Raw genomic sequence first — 14,170 nt, 5'->3', positions numbered from 1 at the left:
AACTCATTTTCAATGCCCTGGCTGAGGGAAGGAGGTTCTCACCCAAGACTTGACGGTACATGGCCCCGTCTATCGTCCCTTTGATGCAGTGAAGTTGTCCTGTCCCCTTAGCAGAAAAACACCCCCTTAGCATAATGTTTCCACCTCCATGTTTGACGGTGGAGATGGTGTTCTTGGGGTAATAGGCAGCAATCCTCCTCCTCCAAACACGGCGAGTTGAGTTGATGTCAAAGAGCTCCATTTTGGTCTCATCTGACCACAACATTTTCACCCAGTTGTCCTCTGAATCATTCAGATGTTCATTGGCAAAGTTCAGACGGGCATGTATATGTATTCTTGAGCAGGGGGACCTTGCTGGCGCTGCAGGATTTCAGTCCTTCACGGCGTAGTGTGTTACCAATTGTTTTCTTGGTGACTATGGTCCCAGCTGCCTTGAGATCATTGACAAGATCCTCCCGTGGAGTTCTGGGCTGATTCCTCACCGTTCTCATGATCATTGCAACTCCACGAGGTGAGATCTTGCATGGAGCCCCAGGCCGAGGGATATTGACAGTTCTTTTGTGTTTCTTCCATTTGCGAATAATCGCACCAAATGTTGTCACCTTCTCACCAAGCTGCTTGGCAATGGTCGTGTAGCCCATTCCAGCCTTGTGTAGGTCTACAATCTTGTCCCTGACATCCTTGGAGAGCTCTTTGGTCTTGGCCATGGTGGAGAGTTTGGAATCTGATTGATTGATTGCTTCTGTGGACAGGTGTCTTTTTTTACAGGTAACAAGTTGCGGTTAGGAGCACTCCCTTTAAGAGTGTGCTCCTAATCTCAGCTCGTTACCTGTATAAAAGACACCTGGGAGCCAGAAATCTTTCTGATTGAGAGGGGGTCAAATACTTATTTCCCTCATTAAAATGCAAATCAATAACATTTCTGACATGAGTTTTTCTGGATGTTTTTGTTGTTATTCTGTCTCTCACTGTTCAAATAAACCATTAAAATTATAGACTGATCCTTTCTTTGTCAGTGGACAAACGTAGAAAATCAGCAGGGGATCAAATACTTTTTCCCCCACTGTATATGGGGCTTTGGTGACAAAACGGATGGCACTGTGATAGACTGCATCCAATTTATTGAGTAGGGTATTGGAGGCTATTTTGTAAATGACATCGCCGAAGTCGAGGATCGGTAGGATGGTCAGTTTTATAAGGGTATGTTTGGCCGCATGAGTGAAGGAGGCTATGTTGCGAAATAGGAAGCCAATTCTAGATTTAATTTTGGATTGGAGATGCTTATAGTGAGTCTGGAAGGAAAGTTTACAGTCTAACCAGACACCTAGGTATTTGTAGTTGTCCACATATTCTAAGTCAGAACCGTCCAGAGTAGTGATGCTGGACAGGCGGGCAGGTGCAGGCAGCGATCGGTTGAAGAGCATGCATTTAGTTTTACTTGTATTTAAGAGCAGTTGGAGGCCACGGAAGGAGAGCTGTATGGCATTGAAGCTCGTCTAGAGGTTAGTTAACACAGTGTCCAAAGAAGGGCCAGAAGTATACAGAATAATACCAATAACAGAGGGGGTCTGATCTTTGTGCCTCTGTAAATTTCTCATTCATCATCATTAATGATTCATTCATGATTATTCATAATCATGGTAGCATCCACATGAATGTAGAAGTGTTCAGAAACATCTTCTATTCTTACTGACAATACAAGCGAAGTGACTCCAAAATGACAGGACATTATTCACCATTCAGTTTCTATTCGGAAAAACATCATCCAAAATTACAACCAAAACAAACTGAAAATTAATTCAACAAGTTAGTAGAATCACAAGCTTGATGTAATCATTGCAGGCATGGAATATGGGACCAAATACTAAACTTATGACAACTTTAATACAATATAAGTGAATTTGTCCTTAATATGTACAACTTTTTCAAATAGGAGAACTAAATACATAAAGTGCTTTCCTTTCTTAATAACAGTAACACAGCTATGTATGAAAATACCCTCAAATAAAAGGTGACATTCTGTACTGTCACCTAATATGAAACATTCTATCTCAAATCCAAAATGCTGGAGCATAGCACCACATTTAAAACTATAAGCTTCACTGTCCAAACACATATGGTGTGGACTATGTGTGTCTGGTAAACAGTTATAACTTGTTGACCAACTACAGGAATACTGACCTCAGAGTCTCCAGTCTGCAGTGTGGATCCTCCAGTCCAGCAGAGAGCAGCTTCACTCCTGAATCCTTCAGGTCATTGTTACTCAGCTCCAGCTCTCTCAGGTGTGAGGGGTTTGACTCCAGAGCTGAGACCAGAGAAGCACAGCCTTTCTTTGTGACTCCACAGCCTGACAGTCTGCAACGAGATCATCATGACTTCACAAACACACTGTTAATTTAACACCAGTAGTATAGAAGGACAGCGGTAGATGCATTTGGTTCATATTCCCAAACAACATATAGATTCATCTTCCATCAATGCATTTATTCAATATGTTTTTCAATATACATATTATAATACATATTTTTCACTAAACATAATATTTCTTCCTGATGAATACTTCTTATATGTCATTTTATTTACTCACAGAGCAGCTCTGGAGGCTTTGACCACTGGCAGCAGCCTCAGAAGACCTTCCTCTGATCTGGAGAATTTCTTCAGGTCAAACACATCAAGCTCCTTTTCTGAAGTCAGCAACACAAAGACCAGAGCTGACCACTGTGCAGGTGACAGATTGGGTTCTGAGAGACTTCCTGATCTCAGGTAGCTTTGGATCTCCTCCACTAGAGAATGGTCATTCAGTTCATTCAGACAGTGGAACAGATTGATGCTCCTCTCTGGAGAGGGATTCTCCCTGATCTTCTCCTTGATGTACTTTACTGTTTTTTCATGGGTCTTTGAGCTACTTCTTGTCTTTGTCAGTAGACCTCGTAAGTGCTTCTGATTGGACTCCAGTGAGAGTCCCAGAAGGAAGCGGAGGAACAGGTCCAGGTTTCCCATCTCACTTTGTAAGGCTTTATCCACAGCACTCTTGTAGACAGTAACTTCAGACTTGTCTCTGTACAGCAGAGAAAAGATACTGGACGTTGTTTGCTGTTTGTCCATGAGATTCTCATTGTTGTTGATGAATGAGAGGAACACATACACAGCAGCCAGAAATTCCTGAATGCTCAGATGAACGAAGCAGTACACCTTGTCTTGGTACAGAACACATTCCTCTTTAAAGATCTGTGTGCACAATCCTGAGTACACAGAGGCTTCATTGACATCAATGCCAGCCTCTTTCAGGTCTTTTTCATAGAAAATCAGATTGCCCTTCACTAGCTGTTGAAAAGCCAGTTTTCCCAGTGACAGAATGGGCTCTTTATTCCAGTGTGGACCTGTCTCTTCTTTCCCAAGATACTTTTCATTCTTGTGTTTGGTATGAAACACCACAAGGTGTGTGTACATCTCAGTCAGAGTCTTGGGCATCTCTTCTGTCTTATGTTTCAGCATGTGTTCGAGGACTGTTGCAGAAATCCAACAGAAGACTGGAATGTGGCACATGATGTGGAGGCTCCTTGATGTCTTTATGTGTGAGATGATTCTGCTGGCCAGGTCCTCATCACTGAATCTCTTTCTGAAGTACTCCTCCTTCTGTGGGTCATTGAACCCTCGTACCTCTGTCACCTGGTCAACACACCCTGAAGGGATCCTATTGGCTGCTGCAGGTCGGGTAGTTATCCAGAGGAGAGCAGAGGGAAGCAGATTTCCCTTGATGAGATTTGTCAGCAGAACATCCACTGAGGTTGACTCTGTGACGTCACAACAGATCTTGTTCTTCTGGAAGTCTAGGGGCAGTCGGCACTCATCCAGACCATCAAAGATGAACAGAACTTTGTACTTGTTGTAGTTGGAAATTCTTGATTGTTTGGTTTCCATTGAGAAGTGATTGAGGAGTTCAATGAAAGTGTGTTTGTCCCCTTTCATCAAATTCAGCTCCCGAAAAGGGAATGAAAATACAAATTGAACATCCTGATTTGCTTTGCCTTCAGCCCAGTCCAGAATGAACTTCTGCACAGAGACTGTTTTTCCAATGCCAGCGACTCCCTTTGTCAGCACAGTTCTGATGAGTTTGTCTTGTCCAGTTAAGGGTTTGAAGATGTCGTTACATTTGACTGCAGTCTCTGGTCTTGCTTGTTTCCTGGTTGTTGTCTCAATCTGTCTCAGCTCATGTTCATTATTGACCTGTCCTGTTCCACCCTCTGTGATGTAGAGCTCTGTGTAGATCTTATTGAGAAGTGTTGGGTTTCCTTGTTTAGCGATCCCCTCAAATACACATTGAAACTTCTTCTTTAGATTAGATTTGAGTTCACGTTGGCAAATCACAGCAAGCTCATCTGAATGAAGAAATAACACAGAGGATATTAATATTACGTCTGTTTTAATGCCTACAGTATTGTAGGACTGTTATAAAATTTTAAATTATAATCATTTATTCTCTTAACTGACTGTATAAATGTGTAAATGTTTTCATAATGCATTACAGACTGGTGTGACTGATTATATTATTATTGGTATTATTGATGGTATTATTAATGTTGTCTCTCTCTCTCTCTGTCTAAATTAATCAACACAACACATCCCTGCTGCTACTTGATGTAGTCACTAGGTGTTGTGTTAAGGATGCTGCAATATCATTGAGTTACATAGCTACTTTAGCTGTACTTTAGCTACAGCTTTTAAATGTTATAAAACAGCATTCAACATGAGGCAGACAGATCTTACATTTCTCCAGTGTGTCAGCAAGCTCCTTCTGGTTCATTTTCCTCAGGACGTGCAGTGTGATCTTCAGAGCCCCCTCTCTGGCACTGCTCTCCTGCTTCTCATCTTCAGCATCCACCACTTCCTCATCCTGCTTCTGACTCTCAAATCCTTCTGGGAGTTCAGGACCAAGAATCCTCTTGAACATCTTCAGCTCGTTCTTCACAAATGTCATAATTTTCTCTTCAAGCAACTGAAATAAATCAAGTAAATAAGTTAAGCAAGAGAATAAATGCTTTCTCATTAACACATTAATGAATGATTGACACATCAACTTTACTTGAGGTAAACTAAAACAAATGTACATAACAGGTTCACATACACTGAATATAGAGTCCAGGTCTGTTTGATGACTCTGGGAAGACTGACCACTGAGAATCTCTGACTCTGATCTCTCCTGTTGGTTTCTGTGGACAAAACATGAGATTACATCTCCTCATCCAGGGAGTACACACACACACACACACACACACACACACACACACACACACACACACACACACACACACACACACACACACACACACACACACACACACACACACGTGGAGGAAACGTTGTGTTTGTTTAATGTTGTTTTAGGACTATATAAATGGATAAAAGGATTAGCCTATGGATTATGAAAACAACAAAAAGATATGGGAAAATGGGAGAGGAGAAATGACTCGAGACAGTGTTGTTTAATTCACTGACCATGACCCATGAGATCTTCTTACCTTTGTTCAGTAGAAAAGTCTCCCTCTCTAAACTCTATAGGTCGAATCATAGACAGGTCACTCTTCATGGACACACAGCTGGGTACAGGGGAGGCTGGTCTCTCCTGCTTGATTGGACTTCAACACAACAGAGACAAACATTACATCTCTCATCTACTCTGATCTCAGATGGGGAAACATAAGATGAGTTTCATTACAAAATTCTAGATATCACTTTCAGAAACATTCATATGTTAACTTTTATTGTTTAAAGAAATTATAAATGAGATAGGTGTTTTTTAACTCCCTAATCATGGCATGCAATTTTTCAATGACAGACATGTATATGTTTATAATGTATCATTTGATGTTTTCATTTCAGAGTCAAATGTTTTTATTTTCAAAATGCTTTACGTATATCTGCCTCACTCTCAGAGAAATCAGTAGTACTGCTAGGTTTAATACAGTAATAATATATATCTGCCTCACTCTCAGAGAAATCAATAGTATTGCTAGGTTTAACACAGTAATAATATATATCTGCCTCTCAGAGAAATCAGTAGTACTGTTAGGTTTAATACAGTAATAATATATATCTGCCTCTCAGAGAAATCAGTAGTACTGCTAGGTTTAACACAGTAATAATATATATCTGCCTCTCAGAGAAATCAGTAGTACTGCTAGGTTTAACACAGTAATATTATATATCTGCCTCTCAGAGAAATCAGTAGTACTGCTAGGTTTAATACAGTAATAATATATATCTGCCTCACTCTCAGAGAAATCAGTAGTACTGCTAGGTTTTACACAGTATTAATATATATCTGCCTCTCAGAGAAATCAGTAGTACTGCTAGGTTTAACACAGTAATAATATATATCTGTCTCATTATCAGAGAAATCAGTAGTACTGCTAGGTTTTACACAATAATAGTATATTTCTGTCTCACTCTCAGAGATCAGGCTATACGGAGTACCAGTACTGAGTCAATATGCAGGGGTACCAGGTAGTTGAGGTAATAATGAGACTATAAGGAGTACCAGTACTGAGTCAATGTGCAGGGGTACCAGGTAGTTTAGGTAATTGAGGTAATATGTACATGTAGGTAGGGGTAAAAGTGACTAGGCAATCAGGATAGAGATTATATCTCTTCATCCAGGGAGTGCGCAAACACACACACACACACACACACACACACACACACACACACACACACACACACACACACACACACACACACACACACACACACACACAGGGAGGGAACGTTGTGTTTGTTTAATATTGTTTTAGGACTATGAAAATGGACTAAAGGATTAGCCTGTGGATTATGAAAACAACCAAAAGAAATGGGAAAATGGGAGAGGAGAAATGACTAGAGACAGTGTTGTTTAACTCACTGACCATGACCCATGAGTTCTTCTTACCTTTGTTCAGTAGAAAAGTCTCCCTCTCTAAACATTATAGGACGATACATAGACAGGTCACTCTTCATGGACACACAGCTGGGAACAGGGGAGGCTGGTCTCTCCTGCTTGATTGGTCTTCAACACAACAGATACAAACATTACATCTCTCATCTACTCTGAGCTCAGATGGGGAAACATAAGAAGAGTTTCATTACAAAACGCTATATATCACTTTCAGAAACGTTCATGAATTAGCTTTTAGGGTAGGGGGCAGAATTTTGAAGTTTCGATGACAAACGTGCCCAAAGTAAACTGCCTGTTACTCAGGTCCAGAAGCTAGGATATGCATATGCATGGTAGTATTGGATAGAAAACACTCTGACATTTCTAAAACTGTTTAACTTCTATGGGCTACGTGGGACGCTAGCGCAAAAATCTAATAATTTCAATTTCTCAAATATATGACTATTTTACACCATTTTAAAGATACACTTCTCCTTGATGTAACCACATTGTCTGATTTCAAAAAGGCTTTACAGCGAAAGCAAAAGATTAGATTATGTTAGGAGAGTACATAGACAAAAATAATCACACAGCCATTTTCCAAGCGAAGACATGTGTCAATAAAACCCAAAACACAGCTAAATGAAGCACTAACCTTTGACGATCTTCATCAGATGACACTCCTAGGACATTATGGTACACAATACATGTATGTTTTGTTCGATAAAGTTCATATTTATATCCAAAAACAGCATTTTACATTGGCACGTGATGTTCAGAAAATGTACTCCCACCAAAACTTCCGGTGAATGTGCACATCAATTTACAAAAATACTCATCATAAACGTTGACAAAATATATAACAATTATTTAACTTCTTGGGGCTAGGGGGAAGTATTTTCACGGCCGGATGAAAAACGTACCCAATTTAAACTGGTTACTACTCTTGCCCAGGAAATAGAATATGCATATTATTAGTAGATTTGGATAGAAAACACTCTGAAGTTTCTAAAACTGTTTGAATGGTGTCTGTGAGTATAACAGAACTCATATGGCAGGCAAAAACCTGAGAACATTTCAACCAGGAAGTGTAAGTTCTGAGAATTGTAGTTCTTATTTCTAGTCCCATTTCGAAACTACAGTATCTGTGGTTCAGGACGTGCACTCTGCCTTCTCGAGGGGCATGTTGAGGTAATTTTCTAACCACGAGGGTTGTACGATGTCATTTATTGGCAGGATGGAAGATGCAGTCTTGTCTTTTCTATTCCGAGGTTGTTTACTCACAATATCAGATATTTAAAATGATTTTTTATAATGCATCCTAATCTCAATGCTAAGGTTGAGGTTCTGACTAGTGATTATTTACCCGGGGTTCAATACCTGCTATAGTCACTGTTTATTTGCTCTCCCAAAAGCAACACAGCCCAAATACGAGATATATAGCTACCTAAAGTAATGAGTGACCATTTTAGAAAATCATGGGACATATAGTTTGGGGTTGCATGCTATTTTATGTCAATCATATTGCTGCTTGTAGCCTATAACTGATGCTTCGTGGTCTTATGCTGCCATCTATGGGAAATATTTAGCATTTAAAAGTTATTAATTCACATAAAGACGTAGGTGAGGCAGCTGAGAAATAAAGTGTATTTTTCTTGTAAATTCATTAAATCAGTCTCAAACCTGCCTCACCTATCCCACACCAATTGCTTGCTTGCGCGCCAGGAGGCTAGTTCCTTTTGGCCATTTATGCAAGTATATGGCGAAGCGCGTTACGCATATCTGTGAGTTATAAAAGTTATGAAAACGAAGTGTTTTGCAAATTTTGAACTTACAATATGGCTACTAATACTGGAGAGCTAAATCAATGTCCAAGTATAGAGATTTTTGACGATAATCTTGCATACATTTTTTTGACAACAGCTAAAGGAGAGGACGCTAACGTTACCTGCTAACGTTACATTAGACTGGTAAGTGAAATACAAGTCTTCAGATTTATATTCTTTTATATTGTAAATCCGAAAGCCACAACATGTCAAAGTCAACATACAATATACATTGGCACCCGACTGGCACAGTTGTCTAACACACTGCCAGTACCTGGTTCGAATCCGTCCGTGATTTGGAGTCCCATAGGGAGGCGCACAATTGGCCCAGCGTCATCCGGGTTTGGCCGGGGTAGGCGTCATTGTAAATAAGAATTTGTACTGACTTGCCTAGTTAATACGTTTCACATATTAGTTTGCAAACAATGTAAAACAAATAATAATAAAGCTGCATACAAACATGCTTTTTTTGTTGTCTTGAGTTAGGCAGCTCCTAAATGCAGGTGTTTCAGCCTAGCTCAGTGCTTTCTGTGGTGGTGGGGCAGCCAGAGGAAAATACTGAGCGTAGGGGTTGGTAATGTTCTGTAGTTGCGCCTTGATTGGCTCAGTGTTCTGTCACTCATGGAGACACTACGTCACCGCAAAATCTACAGGGAGAGCTCAAAAATTCAAGCCCATTGGGTGCTGCCATAGAGTTACATTAGAAGTGCCCATCCAAAAGGCTCAAGGTCATTGGCCACAGATACAATTGTCAAATCACGTTATATCTACCATGGCTTTGATTGGACTGGTCCAATTCTGTGTTTAACCTGTCAAGGTATAGGGGGCAGTATTTTCGATTTCAGATGAAAAATGTGCCCAAATAAAACTGCCTGCTACTAGGGCTCAGAAGGTAGGATATGCATATTATTAGTATATTTGGATAGAAAACACTCTGAAGTTTCTAAAACTGTTTGAATGATGTCTGTGAGTATAACAGAAATCATATGGCAGGCAAAAACCTGAGAAAAATACAACCAGGAAGTGGGAAATCTGATGCATGTAGTCTTTTCAAGTCATTGCCTATCTAACACACAGTGACTTAGGGTTAATTTTGCACTTCCTAAGGCTTCCACTAGATATCAACAGTCTTTAGAACCTAGTTTCAGGCTTTTGCGGTGAACACAGAGCGAACAAGAGGACCTGGAATTAGGTGACTCAGAAAATGACATGGGTTTTGTGACGCACATTCACGTGATGAGGTAGCTGTGTTCCATAACGTTTTTCAAGACATTGGAATCGTCCGGTTGGAATATTATTGAAGTTCTAAGTTAAAAAGACCCTAAAGATTGATGCTATACAACGTTTGACATGTTTCAACGAACGTAAATAGAACTTTTTTGTACTTTTTGTCGTGACATTTTGGCCGCGCTTTCTACATTTGGAGTAGCTTACTGAACGCGCAAACAACGAGGTATTTGGACATAAATTATGGACTTTATCGAACAAAACAACATTTATTGTGGACCTGGGAACCTGGAAGTGCCTTCTGATGAAGTATAATATACTGTCCCCTTCATATGTATTTGGACAGTGAAGCTAACATTTTTTAAATTATACTCCATTTTGGATTTGAGATCAAATTTAAGTGAATATTTAAGTGAATATTTCGAATGCGATTTTAGATGACTCCAAAATGGCGGGTATCTGTATTGCCTGATGTTGTTTTCTGAGCGCTGTACTCAGATTATTGCAAAGTGTGCTTTCCCCGTGAAGCTTTTTTGAAATCTGTCACAGCGGGTTGCATAAAGGAGATGTTCATCTATAATTCCTTGAATAACAGTTTAATATTTTATCAACGTTTATGATGAGTATTTTTGTAAATTGTTGTGCTGATTCACCGGCAGTATTGGAGGCAAAATATTTTCTGAACATCACGCGCCAATGTAAAATGCTGTTTTTGGATATAAATATGAACTTTATCGAACAAAACATACATGTATTGTCTAACATTGAGTCCTAGGAGTGTCATCTGATGAAGATCATCAAAGGTTAGTGCATAATTCTAGCTGAATTTATGATTTTTGTGACCCCTCTCCTGCTTGGAAAATGGCTGTGTGGTTTTTCTTGTGTTTTCACTGTCCTAAAATAATCTAACTTTATGCTTATGCTGTAAAGCCTTTTTGAAATGGGACAACGTGGTTACATTAAGGAGAAGTGTATCTTTAAAAGGGTGTAAAATAGTCATATGTTTGAGAACCTTGAATTAGGACATTTTGTTGTTTTGAATTTGGCGCCCTGACATTTCACAGGCTGTTGAATAGTGTGAACCGTGGGTGGGATGGTAGCGTCCCAGGCAGCCCTGAGAAGTTAACCTCTGGGCGGGCTCCAGCGAAAAATCCTATCGCCATTAGCATAACAAAATGTACTATATATTTTTTTCAAATATAGGACTAGGTTATATCGTTTTATAGATACACCTCTCCTGAATCGAACCACGTTGTCTGATTTCAAAAAGGCTTTACAGCAAAAGCAAAACATTAGATTATGTTAGAGGAGTATATCGTAAAAGTAGCCACATAGCATTTTCCGACCAACCACATGCATCACAAATAACCAAAAAACAGCTAAATGCAGCACTAACCTTTGACAATCTTAATCAGATGACACTCCTAGGACATCATGTTACACAATACATGCATTCTTTTGTTCGATAAAGTTCATATTTATATATAAAAACAGCATTTTACATCGGCGCGTGACGTTGACTAACAATTTTCCCTCAAATGCATCCGGTGAACAGCGCTACAATTTACTAAATTACTATTCGAAAACATTTTTAAAATGTAATATTGTCATTCTAGGATTTATAGATGAATATCTCTTGAAAGCACCTGTAATGCCAGATTTAAAAATAACTTTACTGGGTAATCACACTTTGCGATAAAAGGGGATGCGATACTCAGAAAAATAGGCTACCGTTACAGGTCAGCGCCATCTTGGAACAATCGCATATCAAATCTACTCTTGTATACCATTGTCAATAATCCCTTACCTTTGATTATCTTCATCAGAAAGCACTTCCAGGAATCCCAGGTCCACAACAAATGTATTTTCGTTTGAAAAAGTTAATCCTTTACGTCCCAATAGCTTGTTCTTGTTAGCGCGTTCTGAAGGCTGCTCCAAAAGTTCCGTCGGCCACGCGGGACTCCTCTTTCAATAAAATGCTATTTTTTTTTATTTAGGTTTGTTCAAACATGTCAAACGTTGTATAACATAAATCTTTAGGGCCTTTTTCAACCAGAGCTCCAATAAGATTCAAGAGGGACGATTGCATTGTCTTTCTAAACGTTTCGAAAGGGGAGGGTAGCCAGGGGCGCCGGCGTCATAATGGTGACGGCCCTCCTCATGTGACCACTTTCCACAGCCTCTCATTCTGTCAGTTTTCACAGTAGGAGACTCAAACCACTTTGTAAAGACTGGGGACATCTAGTGGAAGCAATAGGAAGTGCTCAATGAACCATTGCTCACGGTGTGATTTATAGGCAAAGTGATGAAGTTGAGTCCGCAATTCAGAATTCCACATCCTGTTACGATCGGTCTTGGGGTTTTGACTGCCATATGAGTTCTGTTATACTCACAGACACCAATCAAACAGTTTTAGAAACTTTAGGGTGTTTTCTATCCACAAGTATTAATTATATGCATATCCTAGCTTCTGAGTTTGAGTAGGAGGCTGTTTAAAATGGGCACATTTTTTTTTCAAAAATCGCTGTAGCGCCCCCTATCCTAGGCGACCGTCAAGAGGTTAATTAAGGGTCTCTTTTCCAAACTTAAAAGGATAAACATTCACATGCAACACCAAGGGACAGAAAATGTTGAATACATTGGCCATGCTGTGAATCCAGCATGACTTCTGCAACGTTCAAAACAACTGGAACCTGGGAAATATCAGACTTCAGTGAGTTCAGGACAACTAGAAACTCTGAAAAAAACGAGCTCCGACTGAGAAAATACGGTTTGAACGGTCATCCAACTCGAAATTCCAAGTGGGGATCTCGGCCTCTTTCTAGAGCTCCAACCTGAAGATCACTGACGTCATCATTAGAACTTCACATTTCCCAGTTGTCTTGAAAGCACCATAAATCCAGAGAATGACATACTTTGATGACAAATATTGCCCACAAGGACCGCCGCGCCACCCCACCCTATACGAAACACATCCCTTATTTTAAGTGTTTCTATAATTCCCTATGGGAAAACTGTACGGTAGAAACATGTTTGGATTTTGACAGCAATGCTAAGAAGTTACAGATAAATTCAAAATGAGAGGCTAAAAGGACAGAACTCTTGATGCAGCAATGATGAAAATATCTAAACAACCAACAGAGGAATTGCTAAAAACTCAACCAAAGAAGAAAAACAACCGTCTTTTGCACCAAGTACACCAAGTATTCTGATAGATAGCAATACTGGAAAAGCACTGGAATATTCTACAATCAGACAAAAATAAACACACACCTCTTCAAGGAACCTCCACTGGTGGTCTATAAGGAACCCCCACTGGTGGTCTATAAGGAACCCCCACTGGTGGTCTATAAGGAACCCCCACTAGTGGTCTATAAGGAACCCCACTGGTGGTCTATAAGCGTGGTCACAATATTGTAGATAGTTTGGTGAGATCTGACCTGCCCCCTGAGCCCATTCAGACACTCTTGACACCCATCCCAAATGGGAACTACAAACGTTGCTCATGAGCACAGTGCAACAGCACTATAAAAACATCCATCTTCAGACATCAACATACAGGTAGAAAAATCCCTGTTAGAGGGATCATCTCATGCAAGACCAAGGGAGTAATCCATCTCATCACCTGTTCATGTGGGAAAGCCTACGTAGGACAAACGAAAAGACAATTAAAACAACGCATAGCTGAACACCGCAGCTCAATCAGGTGTAAGAACATTGACTGTCCAATAGCAGCTCACTTTGTTGAAGCTGACCATCCAATCTCCTCCCTCAAATACACAGGCATTGAGCATGTTGCTCTACCAAGGAGAGGAGGTAACATGGAGATCCTACTACTACAAAGGGAGGCTTACTGGATATCCTGTCTAAAAACATGGACCCCTAGTGGTCTGAATATTGACTTTGATCTCAGGCCCTTATGAACAGTTCACTGTTTTAAATGGATATATTCTTTCTACAGCTTATCAGAGTACATCCAATATGTTCCCCTGTTGATGATGCTCATTATGCATTATGGTTGAACCAGATTGTTTCCTATTGAAATAGGAAACAATTAAATATGTGAAATTGAATAAAACAATAATGTATGTTGACGCTAATGTTATGTACAATTATCAGTTATGTTTCTATATGATAACAATAGCCTGATATATTCAATATGCCAGAAACTATAGTTTTTTTAACAGTTTCACTCAATTCATTCTAA

At 39.8% G+C, this 14,170-nt stretch overlaps 1 protein-coding gene across 1 annotated transcript in view; it reads right to left on the bottom strand.

The window, feature by feature from the left end:
- Positions 1 to 6,980: 6,980 nt before the first annotated feature.
- The window catches only part of LOC123740285 (E3 ubiquitin/ISG15 ligase TRIM25-like), a 159,326-nt gene continuing 152,136 nt past the window's right edge, over positions 6,981 to 14,170 (bottom strand). The window contains exon 4 of the transcript XR_014383191.1: positions 6,981 to 7,042. The gene's annotated coding sequence lies outside the window, so the exon portion shown is untranslated. The remainder of the gene's footprint in view (positions 7,043 to 14,170) is intronic.

Source organism: Salmo salar, unplaced genomic scaffold (genome assembly GCF_965601325.2).
Source record: "Salmo salar unplaced genomic scaffold, fSalSal1 ptg000152l, whole genome shotgun sequence".
Classification (NCBI taxonomy): domain Eukaryota; kingdom Metazoa; phylum Chordata; class Actinopteri; order Salmoniformes; family Salmonidae; genus Salmo; species Salmo salar.
This window is presented reverse-complemented; position numbering and strand designations above follow the sequence as displayed.